We start from the raw sequence: 13380 nt of genomic DNA on the forward strand, positions 1-13380 counted from the left end.
GCAAGATTTTTCTGTTTCTAACAAAAAAAGAGCTACTCGATTATCATATTGCTACCTAATTGTTCCCGAACAAAATAGAGTCTGAACTTTCATTGGGTCAAATCAGAGCTCAGGAGTTACATTATCTTGTAAACTGAGTTCCAGACAATCTTGCTGCCTTCGAGAAGGTATAACAACAAATGTAATTATCAAATGTGACTTTTTCTGCCAATTTTCCCCCTTAACTGTTTATGGTTTTCTTTCGCCCATCTGGTTTTCATTTGAGAAGAGAATCACTAATCCCACAAACCATCCACCGATTCATAATCCTAGAAAAGACTGGTATGACTTCAGCAGCATAATTTATTTTTCTTTCCTCCTGTGGAAATAAATGTGCAGCTTCATAGAGGATTAAAAAAGACAATTGAGAAATTTCCTATTATACACATGTATGGTATCTTAATTTCCTAGTATAATAACAGGCAGACTAACATAATTAATTATATTTTAAATGCAAATTGTTGACAACGGTTCATCTGGTTGAAATTATTTAAGCCACATCAACTCTAAAGAAAGTCCTGCTTTCTAATTCGTAATTTTTTTTAATAAAAATGATTCTATAGCCTCTCCTGTGCCCAGCAATCTCTTAAAGATTTCACATGATATTTAAAGCACCATCCCTGCAACCCCCATAGAGACAAGCAGGGAAATATAAGTGATTTATATGCAGATTTCAACCTATTTACTGAGCTTAATAGTGAGAGACAAAATATTATATGCAAAATGCGTTCATTTAAATTTTTGATCAGATCTTTCTGCTGCTTGATGTGAACGAGAAAGTTACATGGGTATAGGAGCAAATACATTTCAGAATAGAAGTCTCAGACCACGTTTTATCTATAATAAGAGGCCTGGACAAAGCAGAGCTGGGTGATCCATTAGTTTCACTCATCTTGATTGACAAGCGTCACCACAAGATGAATCAATCCTAAAATTTCCCCAGTAAGCACTGAAGTGGCTGAAATTATGATGGATTTGAAACCAACAACGCCGTGGGACCCACAGAGATCACCTTATCCACGGGACGCTAACCACTCGTGGCATACGAGATGATCTTAGGAGGTGCACGTGCCATGGTTAAATTTACACTTACGTTTTTGTATCCGTGTGTGTCAGGAAAAAACAGAACGACCCTACCTAAGCAGGGTTATGTGATTTTACAGATGTTACTACTTAGGCAAAGGCTCAGTAGTTAAGTAAAGAGGTGAGTTGTTTTAAGAAAAATATAGAGAAAATAACAGTGCAGGTGTGATATGGAAACGACAACAGTGATGATCGTTTATGAGAGAAAGACTAAAACCTGGGAAACACTGACCTTAATTTTATACGTGAGGAAACTAAGGTCCCGCAAAGTTTCAAAGGGTTTGCCCCAGATCCTATGGCTGTAGTTCAGACTCTAAGTTAGAGTCCCACACTCTACATACCTCATTTAAGATGGATTATGTCGCCTTTACAGCATTGACCTCAGTCTCACAAAGCACATACATTTGCTTTTTTTTTTTTTTTTCCTGGAAGAATGGGTCAACGAGAAATGCAGGTAAATTCTCAAGCTATTCTCAAGCTATTTATGTAGTTGATGTTGTTTCTTTCTATGGAACAATGGGTGGGATCGTTGTCACCTGACCAGAATGAACAGGTGCTAATGAGAGCTGATCTCACTTCAGCACATTTTTTTTTTTTAATTGAATAAATTTGACATGTGACATTGTGGAAGTTTAAGGTCTACAGGATGTTGTGTTGATATATTTATATATTGTCACATGATTGCCCATGTAGTGATATTTATCACGTAACTTAATTATAGTACAATATTATCGTCTATATTTATCATACTCTGCGTGAGATCTCTATGGCTTATTCACTACCGATTCTGGGTTTGTACCTTTCAACACCGTCACTCTGACCCCCACCCACCCCCTGGTAACCATCGTTTTGCTCTGCTTTTTACAGGCTTGACTTTTTTGATTCTGCATGTGAATTTAAAAGAAAATTTTAATGTGTATTTCTGAGACATGGAGAGAGAGAGAGACAGAGTGTCAGTGGGGGAGGGGCAGAGAGAGAGGGAGACACAGAATCCAGAGCAGGCTCCAGGCTCTGAGCCGCCAGCACAGAGCCCGACGCGGGATGAATCGAACCCACAAACCACGAGATCACGACCTGAGCCAAAGTGGGTCGCTTAACCCACTGAGCCACCCAGGCGCCCTGACTCTGCATGTGAATGATGTCACACAGTCCTTGTCTTTCTCTATCTCGCTTGCCACTTTCAGCTACATTTCAACAGAGTGCTATTGATTAGATCTGTATTGTTCACTATGAGTACAGAGGTGGAATATAAGGATACACTTATAATCTCCTATATATTTTGTTAACGGTGTGCCTTCTTCCCAAGTTCAACCATGCTTAAAACTTCACTTTTACCCAACCCACTGAAGCCTTTGGACATTTTTGCCTTGCATGGGAACGGTATTCTATGCTATATATTCTACAGTTCTTGAAAAAATTCCGGGTACATGTCACTGTGTTCCCGGGACGTGTGGAGCCATCTCCTCCCAGGTGATGGCCACCTTCTGTTCCCACCTCATCTCGTCCCGCCTCTTAACCAGTCACACTAGTAGCTCGAGACCACCAACCAGAGCAGGAGTATTCACACCACACAAGCCAGCAAATGCCTCCATCGGAGCTTCTTCCTCCAGGGAGCCAGTTGTCAAACATTTACAAGCCCACCGCTTGTGTGAGCGGTTTTGACGGTGGGTGGAAGGCAGGCCCTTTTAACATGAGGCTTGGGAGCGTTAAGGAATGATCTACAAATTAACTTTCATCCCAGCTGAGAAGTTTCAGGAGAACGTGACAGAAAGGCAGCACGTGTGCTTCAGGGGAGAGCATCCGACTGTGTTTTCTTCACTTTGGGAGGCTGTTAGTGTAGTTCGAGCCCCGAGGAAGAACAGGTCCAAATAGTCAGAAATGGGCTTTCTTGTAAAAATGGAAAGACACCGCCTAGGGCTCTTTGGAAAGTAGAGATGACAGGTGATGCCTTCTGCAGAAAGACCAATTTCTAGATGAAGATCCTCCTGCATGGACCAGATATGTGTTGTCCAACAGAACTTTCTGCGGGGATGTTCCACATCTATGCTGTCCAATAAGGTAGCCGCTAGCCGCATGCAGCTAGTTTGCATTTGAAATGTGGCTGGTCTGAATTAAGATGGGCTGTAAGGGTAAAAATACACACTGGATTTCCAAGACACGATATAAAAAAGGCATGTAAAATATCACATTAAACTGTTCATACCGAGGGGTCCCTGGGTGGCTCAGTCGGTTAAGTGTCTGACTTTTGATCTCGGCTCAGGTCATAATCTCACAGTTTTGCGAGTTCGAGCCCCATGTTGGGCTCTGCACCGACAGTGCCCTTGAAATTCTCCCTCACTCTCTGCCCCTCCCCTGCTCCTGCTCTCTCTTTCTCAAAATTAAATAATAAATTAAAAACTTTAAAGAAATAATAAAAAGAATTTTTATACTGATTACATGTTGAAATGATATTTCAGGATATATTATTAAATATTATACATGTTACTAAAATTAATTTCACCTCTTTTTACTGTTTTTAATCTGGCTACTACAAAATTTTAAATATATATATATATATATTTTTTTTTTTTTTTTTTTTTTGAGAGAGAGAGAAAGAGAGCACATGTGCATGAGCAAGGGAGGGGCAGAGGGAGAGAGAGAGAGTCTTAAGCAGGCACCATGCTCAGTGAGGAGCCGGATGCAGGGCTTGATCCCACGACCCTGGGATCATGACCGGAGCTGAAATCAAGTCAGACGCTTAACCAGCTGAGTCACCCAGGCACCCCGCGACCGTGAAATTTTAAATTACCCATGTGGCACACATTTTTAAAAATTTTTTATTTGCGTGTAGTTGACACACAGTGTTAACATTAGTTTAAAGTATACAACATAGTGACTCGACACATTTATACATTATGCCATGCTCACCACAAATGGGGCTACCACCTGTCACCATATGACATTTATAATGCCATTGACTACATTCCCTATGCTGTGTCTTTTAGTCCAGTATGGCACACATATTTTTATTGGGCACCTCTGGGCTAGATCACGAAGCTCTGAATCCATCCTGGAGAGGGAGAAGAGTATGGGGAATCAATGGCCGGTGGGGGTGGGGGGGGTGGATAATTACAAACATCTTCATTTTGCATACTTCATGAGGCAAATTTTGTAATGCAACCTCCTCTTTGAAACTGAGTGTTAGAACGTTAGAAATGTCGGGGGATCGCCAGCATGCTGCATAGGTGGAGAGACATGGGGGGGTGTCACTCGAATATTTGAAACCATGAGCAGTGAATCTGAATGTCAAGGATATTTTGTATTTCCCCTAAACCTTCTTCCTTTAGTAGATAGGTTTATGACGCTGTTTGAGAAGGTTCTGTGGAATTCTGTGAGAAATTAGGATCACATTTTCAGTCGTGCTTCCCATACATATGTCCTGTTTTTGCCCCAACAGAGAAAGAACATTATTGTGCTTGAGAATTTATGTCAGATCGTTACCTACCTTGAAATACGGCACCTCTTTTTCAGATGGGGAACCATAACGCATAGGGTGTAAGCATCCCCGGTAAATCAGGAGTCCGGCTGAGGCCAGACAGGACTCAGATTTCATTATTTTAACTTCAGGTCTTCCATTTCTCCAGAAGGTTTAAGAAACACAACACAGAGATTCAAATACACCTGATGTCGAGGATGTTTTTGTTGTTGTTGTTGTTGTTGTTCAACACTTTAAAAAATGGAGGGATAGAGAGGAGAAATTTATTTTTTCTGCTGTATAGAAACCCAAACCTTCAAGCCTCCAGCTATAAAGAATGCCCACTTTAATGAGACAAAGATCATGTTCTCATTAGGACGTTCGGGTCAAGCGTAAGTTAAATGAGTTCCTACCGTCCATGTCACCTGCAAAACCATGAAGGAAACACTCTGAACCCCTGAGCAGTAGCGTGGCTGGTACATAAATCCTTACTTTCTCTGCATGCTCCTTCTGGGACTTTAACATTCACCACAGAGAGTGGGAACTGTAAAAATAGACGATATGTTTCTGAAGAAGTGAAAGACTTATTGCATAATGGCGGTAAACTGTGTCTAGTAGAACAGAACGACTATGCATGCAAACATAAAACTCAAAAAATAGCTACCATCCCAGACAAATGTATTTTCTAAAATATTCAGCCTGGAGAAAAATGTGTGGTTGCATGAGGGAGTAGAAACCTTGTTACCTGGTATTGGGGAAAATGGAGTGAACTTAGCTAGTCCAACTGTGGGGCCAACCAATCTGGGTGGCCCATGTTGACCTCTCCCTGTAAGTCTCCCGTCAACCCTCTCCTCTTTACTTCTTTCTCCCTTTGAAAGACCTATACATAAAGGGAAAGGAAATAATTTGTAAACAGAAAGTATCGATTTTTGCAGAAGCCCTGTAAGGCAGAGAGCTAGAGCCTCTTTCCTTCCTTTTCATCACCGGGAACAAGAGGAAGGAGGAAGACATTCAGACCCAGACACAGCTGTCAGATAGAAGAGGCATCTCCTTTGCTTTCGGCCCTCCCCTTACCCCGTGTGCCTCCTGAGGTTTCCTGCAGACTCCACGGATCCCTGCCCAGGCTGCTCTCCCTGGATAACTACTCATCTGTTGATTCACTGATCCACACAACAAATATTTATAAAGCAACCAGTCTGTACAAAGCCTGGACTAGGTGTTGGGAAGGAGATTGTGGGGAGGGAGGGAGAGAGAGATGCAAAGACAAATAAGATACAGTAACTTTTTCTTTTTTAATGTGTCTCTTTTTTTTTTAAAGATTTTCTTTTTATTTATTTTTATTTTATTTTATTTTAATTTTTTTTAACGTTTATTTATTTTTGAGACAGAGAGAGACAGAGCATGAACGGGGGAGGGTCAGAGAGAGAGGGAGACACAGAATCTGAAACAGGCTCCAGGCTCTGAGCAGTCAGCACAGAGCCCGACGCGGGGCTCGAACTCACATACCACGAGATCGTGACCTGAGCCGAAGTCGGACGCTTAACCGACTGAGCCACCCAGGCGCCCCAAAGATTTTCTTTTTAAATAATCTCTATTCCAATGTGGAACTCAAAGTCACTATCCCTGAGATCAAGAGTCACGTGTTCTACCGACTGAGCAGTGAGGTGCCCCAGTACAGTAATTTCCTTAAAGAGATTTAAAATCTAGGGGAGGCGGGGGCGCCCGGGTGGCTCAGTTGGTTAAGTGTCCGACCCCTGGCCTCGGCTCAGGTCACGATCGCACGGTTCGTGGGATCGAGCCCCACATCGGGCTCTGCACTGACAACACAGAGCCTGCTTGGGATTCTCCCTCTTTCTCTGCCTCTCCCCCGCTCACGCACGTGTGCACTCTCTCCCTCTCAAAATAAATAAGTGAACTTTTAAAAGATAAAAATCTAAGGGAGATAGATATGAACATTGGAATAAAACACCAAGTATATCAAGTGCTGTGATTGTGTGGCAGGAGACCGGACAATGTCCTAGAGTGCCTGGAAGTGCCATAGGGTCTACCTGCAGAAGGCTGTGTGCCCAGTCAGTTGAGAGGCATTTGGGGAAGAAGCCACCCTAAAAGGAAACAGCAGGGAGATGGATAAGATGGCTACAAATTCAGTGCTTCCAGATCAGAGAAGAAGAAATGGGCTAAATACAACATGGCGTTTAGTCACACCCTCATCTTAAGCGGTGAGGCCCGAGTGGATGAAATCTTTCCATCAATTGCATGTCCATAGGTCACACCGTTTCCTGGCCAGTCAGTTTCATTTCCCACTGGGATTATGGTTGGAACCCACATGGGCATGGGTTGTAAGCAGCTGAACAGTCCAGCCAGAGCTGGATCAAAGACAACATACGAGAGGACAATGTGCATCTACCACTGTGATCATCAGTGGCATCCTGACGGCCTCAGGAGACAGAAGTTTCTTTGAAAGGCTTCTTCTCTTCGGCAGGTGTTGGCTCTGCCCTCACGGCAACTGGTGGCACCAAGGGGGGGAGGGACGTGGAAGACCCCGCGGGGCAGGGCTAACTGCAGATGACAAGCCTGAGGCACCCATGGGGTCTGTGTTCATTTATGACCCCACCTTCACTGGGCGTCACCCATGGGCCGGGCACTGGATTAGACCACCCAGTCAGATGCTGGTCTCTGCCCCAAACGGCTCTGGTCTGCTTGGGGCAAAGAGATGTTAATTCATACTTGTATGAATGATTATCTCACTGAGTAAGTGCTAGGAAGGAAAAGTATAAAATCGGGAAAATATAAAGAGGTTAGGGTCAAGGTCATCTGAGGGGCGTAAAATGCTTCCTTGAGGCAAGAAGTCATTGGGCAAAGGGTGGAGTCATTGGGTGGAGAAGTTCCTACAGTTCTAGAGACATGACTGGAGAAAAGCTAGGAAGGACTACTGTGGTCCTGTTATTGTACCAGGTCTATGTACCCTGGAACACTCAGGTTACAAAATATATAAATAGGGAGAGGTGGGAACCGTGGGAAGTCAATTTGCAAGATTCCAGAAAGCTTCTTAGAAAAGGTGGCATTTTAACTGCACTTTGAAATATGAGTAGGGTTTTGGCAGGTGTGGGATGGGGGCAAATAGCATTCCAGAATAAGGAAGAAACAGTAAAAGCAAAGACAGTCAACATGAAGGGAAGGGATGAGGAATTATATATATGTACATACATGTATACATATGTATGTATTATATATATAGTTATATATTTTTGAATATTTTTGATAAAATTGTGTGTATATCTATATCTATATCATCTATATCTATATATATCTCCCAATACTATGTTATTCCCTTTTCCAGATAAGGAAATGGAAGCTCTAAAAGGTGAAAGGGACAGCTCAGAAAGACTCACCCAGGGTCACCAGGGTATTGGGTGATAGAGCCCAAATTTAAACCCCAGTCTAAATCCTCCCCCGGTTGCCTTCCTAAAACTACATGACACGTAACAAGGCCTCAATAGGTGGCTATCATTACAGATACAAATGTGAACAGCCACAACGATCATGCTGACGTGCCCAAGGGCAGTTGAAGACGGAGGTAATGGCAGGTGGGAGGGAGTAGCAGGAAGAATCAAGTATTGAAAGGTTTTGAAGGCCCGGCAATGTTCCCCACGTGCAATAGGCATGGAAGAAACAAACACCTGACTCTGGCCAAACCCGATACCCCAGGATCCTGTAAGGCAGGACCTGCTGTTCCAGTGTCTCGTGGGATTTGTTCAGAATCAAGAACAATAAAAAATAGGAGTGTACAATAGGGATGTATTGACGGTAGTTGAGGGACCCTCCATGGATGAGGCAGAAAGACTGAGCTTTAAGGTCTGAGAAACTACAGATGAGATAGTCTGACAATACAAAGTAGGGTGATCGATCTCACGTGGCCATACTTTGGTATCCAGAAGCGCACTGCAGACAATGAAGAGAACAAAGAGCAATGACCACGTAAACAGAGGACGCTGGCCGAGGAGGAAGGAACTGTCGACACCACGGTTTCGCTGAAGAACACAGAGGATCATGTCCGTGTATGCTTTGTTTCAGCGGAAGCTTATTAACATGCTGCTCAGTGATTGTGCGTAGAGATCAGCCGTAGTGTTTCTTTAGAAAGTTGGCAATAATCTCTGGTGATTGTCATTCTGATTTTATGAACTCTTTCAGATTTTTCAAGAAGGGCTTTCTGGTCAACCAGGATGGTCAGCTATGCTCTTGCCCTGGTAAAAATGCTTAAGAGAATTCTTTTTCCTAAGGGGGGGGGGGCGGAGTTGGGGTGAAGTTGGTGGGGGCAGTGGGCATTCTTGTTTGGATAAGCTAGATAAACATCCTTTACATTGAGGAATTTGGTATTTATTCTGTAGGAGACAGAGTCACGAGAAATATTTGAGGGGGTAGGACGTGACACAATCAGATCTGCATTTGAGGCGGGAAATTCCAACAGCAGTGTGAAGGATGGATTAGGCCTTTCATGCACTTTACTGTGCAACATCTACCTGTTCTCCTTGAACCAGTACAAAGGTAATGTGTATTATAGTGGGTATCTTGGTGTCTCGTTGCTTATTAGCTAATAGAAGTTAATCTAATTGAACATCAGTGGAGTCAAAGAGTTCCTAGAAATCGAATGACAACCCTTCAAAAATCTGGCTTTCTTTTGGAGGGAATTATACGTTCCAGGAGGAGGGAAAGTAGAGGAAACCTTTCGGGGAGGAAGAAAAATATTTGGTGCTAAAACCACCAAGTAAGTCCGCCTTTGCTCTTGCCATGCAAGCTCTTCCCCCTGCCGCAGATCACTCGAATATATTTGCTCAGTGTGGGATGATGCACACATTTGAATATTTACACTTAAAAATAACAGAAATAGATTTTTCGAAGGACTTTTTTTTTTAGGGTACATTTCTGAAAAACGCAGCTATCACTGTATTTGTTATAGCTGGATGCTTGAATGTAGTTCTCAGCTCTTCCTCATTTCACAGTTTTAACTGGGACTGTGGTTCACTCAGAGCTGACATATACTTTGGGCAAAAATCTGTATAACAGATCTCTCAGTGGAGGCTGGAAAAAAGATTTCACTCCAGGACTCTGTGTATAAGGTGCCTGAAGGAGCACTGGCTCTCACTTTCTGAAGCCTGCTCAGCACCTGCCACCTTTTTACCTTTCCTTCTCCGAATATCCATCCATGCATCCATTCATTGACTCCCTCAGTTGTTCACTTAACAAATACTGTGTGGCAGGTACTGCACTGGGGGTAGAGATAGGAAAAGTCCAGGACTCGCCATCCAGAGCTCTGCGGCCTACAGGGGAAGATGAGGTGATGGAGGCTGGAGAGGGCTGCGGAAGCTCAGAGGAGCCCCGGCGAACAGAGACTGCAGAGTTGGGGAGCGATTCTCCCAGGAACTGGTGCTTGGGCTGGGTCTTCAGGATGAGTAGATGCTAGTGACATAGATCAGCAGAGGGAATTCTAAGTAGAGTCAAAGGGCGCGATTCCTCTAGTCCCTTTCAAACTCTTATCCTGACATCTATTGCCTTTGACATCTTAAAAAGGAATCACCCAAAGTGGATAAAGACGGAAGGAGAAAGCACTAGAAACTAGCAAAAGGAAAATGCTTTTTGAAAATGCCTTTATCAAATGTCAAAAGAATATGTAACTCTCTGTGCATCCATAAAGAATGTCAGCCTACAGAAGGTTGGGCTGTATCTTTCCAGAGCATGAGTAATTCCTAGACTGGCCACGAGGTTTGATTTCTGGAGCCAGAAATGTAGTGCTGTGTGCTCAGTAGAGTCCCTGCCTCTACCAGCATGCGCCGTCTGCTGTTCGTGTTGTACGAATGCCGTGAGTTATCACTCAAGATGTTGATAATGTGCAGTCTTGAAAGGTCGTGGACAGTGAAGACCTAAGGAAAACCGCGAGGGAGATGGGAAGGCAAGAGATAAGTAAAGGGCATTACATTGCTAGGGCGTAATTCAACAACATATATGCAACTCTCTTAAAGGCATTAGAAAGATTGGTTGGGTTTGGGGAAGTGTGGAGGAGTGTGAGGGAACGTAGATGTTGTTTTTGCAAAACTGTGCAGGCATTTAGTGTTAGTCCCAGGCTTGATTAATGACGACCCGTGTCTGAGGCTCTCAGAACTGATGATGCACCTCTGTAGCACTTTCGGGAGGGACCAGGCATCAATTTGCACAGGGGAGGCATTCTTGCTATTTTAAAATCTTTTGGAAATACAGTATTTGTGAGGTTTTCTTCCCTTTACAGAAACACCAGCTACTGTGCATAGATAATTATTTTTAAATCCTTAAAAAAAACCACACACACAAAACTGTGGTGATGCTTTTCACCATCAGCCAGTACTAAAAGATTCATAGCCCGTATTGATTTTTCTTCCCCCAAAGACGTCTCAATTTTCAATAAGCCTAGAGACCTCTCCCTTTTCATATGCACTTCTCCTTGCTATCTCTGCTGTCTCTAGCCTCCAGCCACCTTACCAGCCAGTACGTTTTCCAAACATGTTAGCTTTTTTTTTTTTTTTTTTAATTTTAGTGATGCTATCTGGTTTGAGATATTTTATTGCTCATTTGCTCTGTGAGGCTGTGTTGAGACGTTCAGGGATAAACAGGTAACACAAGATATCTCGAAGTATGGATGCACTTGAGCCTGCCCCTGGTGAAGAACTAACGTGGCCCAAGTTTCTGCCGGAGTCGGGGAGAAAGGCAGAAGAATTCGGGCATCTTCGCAGACCAGCCTCAATGAGAGCACAAAGATGGAAAGTTTGTCTTCAACACATTCCTACCTCCCTATGTGGAGCCATTCTGTCTCTCTAGCCTGGGCCTCCTTGTTCCCCACCATCTAATCATTTCAGGGCATTAATTTTGTTTCTTTATGTGTCAGGTTGGAAAGCAATGTTTTGATAGGGTGTTAGTAAAACAAACAAATCAACCAGCGCAACAATAAAAAAAGGAAACAGCCACCACAAAAAAAAAAAGTTTCCTAAAGGTATTTGCCATGTGATTCATTTATTCCCCCAACAAACAGCTGCTAAGTGCCTCCAGTGCGCTAGACACGGTGCTAACGAATGGAGATAAAACAATGAATATTCAGAATGCAGTATGTTAAACGCTATGATAGACGCACACATTAAGTGCCCCGAGAGCTCGAAAAATCCAGCATCATGGGCCAAGCTTTGCATGCGTTATCTCACGTCCTTCTGACCACAGTCTTAAGCGGTAGATACTATCAATACTCCCATTATACAGATGAGGAAATGGAGGTCAAGAAGGATAAATTACCCAAGGTCACGCGCGTGGCAGAACATGGACATGACTGACTCCAAACCCATGTAATCAAGTTTTAGCCAGGCTGCTTTCCAGAGGACACACTTGGACTCAGTTTGGTAAAGAAAGGAAGAAAGAGCACTCCAGGGAGAGGGAACATGTTCAAAGGTCTGGTCACAAGACAGTCATGGCATGTTCTAGGAACCCCATCTGGATCGTCACGGCTGAGAATGAGCTAATTCAAAGAGCGGTGGGCCAAGGGAAAACCTGGGGAATCCCAACATTTTAGGGAAAAGTGGGGAGAAAGCTGGGAAGGAATCTGAGCAGGAGCAGGCCATAAGACGGGGAGGCCAAGGAATAAGAAACCTTGAAGCTGGAAGCAAAGACTCAGCAGAATGAAGAATGAGAGCCCCAGGGAATGAAGGGTGGGATTTCAGGCACGCAAATCCCAGGGGCTGGGGGAGATGTTTTGGAGTAGAGGGTTCCTCAAATACAGAAGTGAATGAAGACATAGGTGACCACCTACTTCCTCCCACAATGCCCAGGGACAAGGACAGGTGATGGATGGGTAGACTGACAGATGGAATCACAAAATTTTAGAGACGGACAGCGAGATGATTTGATTTCACCACCTAATTTTCCATAAGATGGCATGGAGTGATTTTTTTCCTGACATCGCAGAGCTAATTAGGGGTAGAGCTGTGATTAGAATTCAGATCATCTGACTCTCAAAAGGAAACATTTCAGACAAGCATTCTGTGCAAAGGACGTGAACAGACAATCCACAAACGGCCAACAAGCATGAAAAAACTTGTTCAGCTTCCCTCGTAATCCAAGAATCCTCAGTAGCAAAGGGAAATAAACACACTCATGTATTGCTGGTAGAGATCTAAATCGTCATAATCTCTTTTTTGGGAGATATTTTGGCAATATGGAAGTGTAGTGATCGAGAATATCAGCTTTGAAATCAGACAGACAAATCTGGGCCCAAATGCTGGGTATGCCAACCACTGTCATGTATTAACCATTTTCTGGGCACAAGCCTCAGTTTTCTCTGAAAATGTGGATATTAATAGTAATTACCTCCGGGCGCCTGGGTGGCTCAGTCAGTTAAGCGTCTGACTCTTGATCTCGGCTCAGGTCATGATGTCACAGTTCATGGAATCGAGCCCCGTGTTGGGTTCTGTGCTGGCAGCGTGGAGCCTGCTTGGGATTCTCTCCCTCCCTCTTTCTCTGCCCCTCCCTTCCCCTCAAAATAAATAAGTAAACATTTAAAAAAATAGTGTTTATCGCATAAATTCATTGTGAAGATTAAATTAGATGATGCTTATTACAGCACAGTGCCTAGCACACAGTCTAATAAATGGTATTATCGTGATCATTATGTACAAAGGGTTTTACAAATACTCACTTTCCTTAGGACAGCGATTTCATGTCTAAGAATTTATCTTACAGAAACGATCAGAACTGGGCACAAAGATTTATGTACACGGAGATTCATCACCACA

General features: G+C 43.3%; 1 long non-coding RNA gene across 1 annotated transcript; it reads right to left on the reverse strand.

Moving 5' to 3' along the window:
- Positions 1–324: 324 nt before the first annotated feature.
- Positions 325–13013, reverse strand: LOC111561006. Its single transcript, XR_002743378.2, has 3 exons — positions 12956–13013; positions 4607–4828; positions 325–3243 (listed from the first exon to the last, which is right to left on the reverse strand). It is a non-coding gene; the product is annotated as an uncharacterized LOC111561006 (long non-coding RNA).
- Between the last annotated feature and the right edge of the window lie 367 nt (positions 13014–13380).

The sequence above is a fragment of the Felis catus genome, chromosome B3, assembly GCF_018350175.1.
Source record: "Felis catus isolate Fca126 chromosome B3, F.catus_Fca126_mat1.0, whole genome shotgun sequence".
NCBI classification, from domain to species: domain Eukaryota; kingdom Metazoa; phylum Chordata; class Mammalia; order Carnivora; family Felidae; genus Felis; species Felis catus.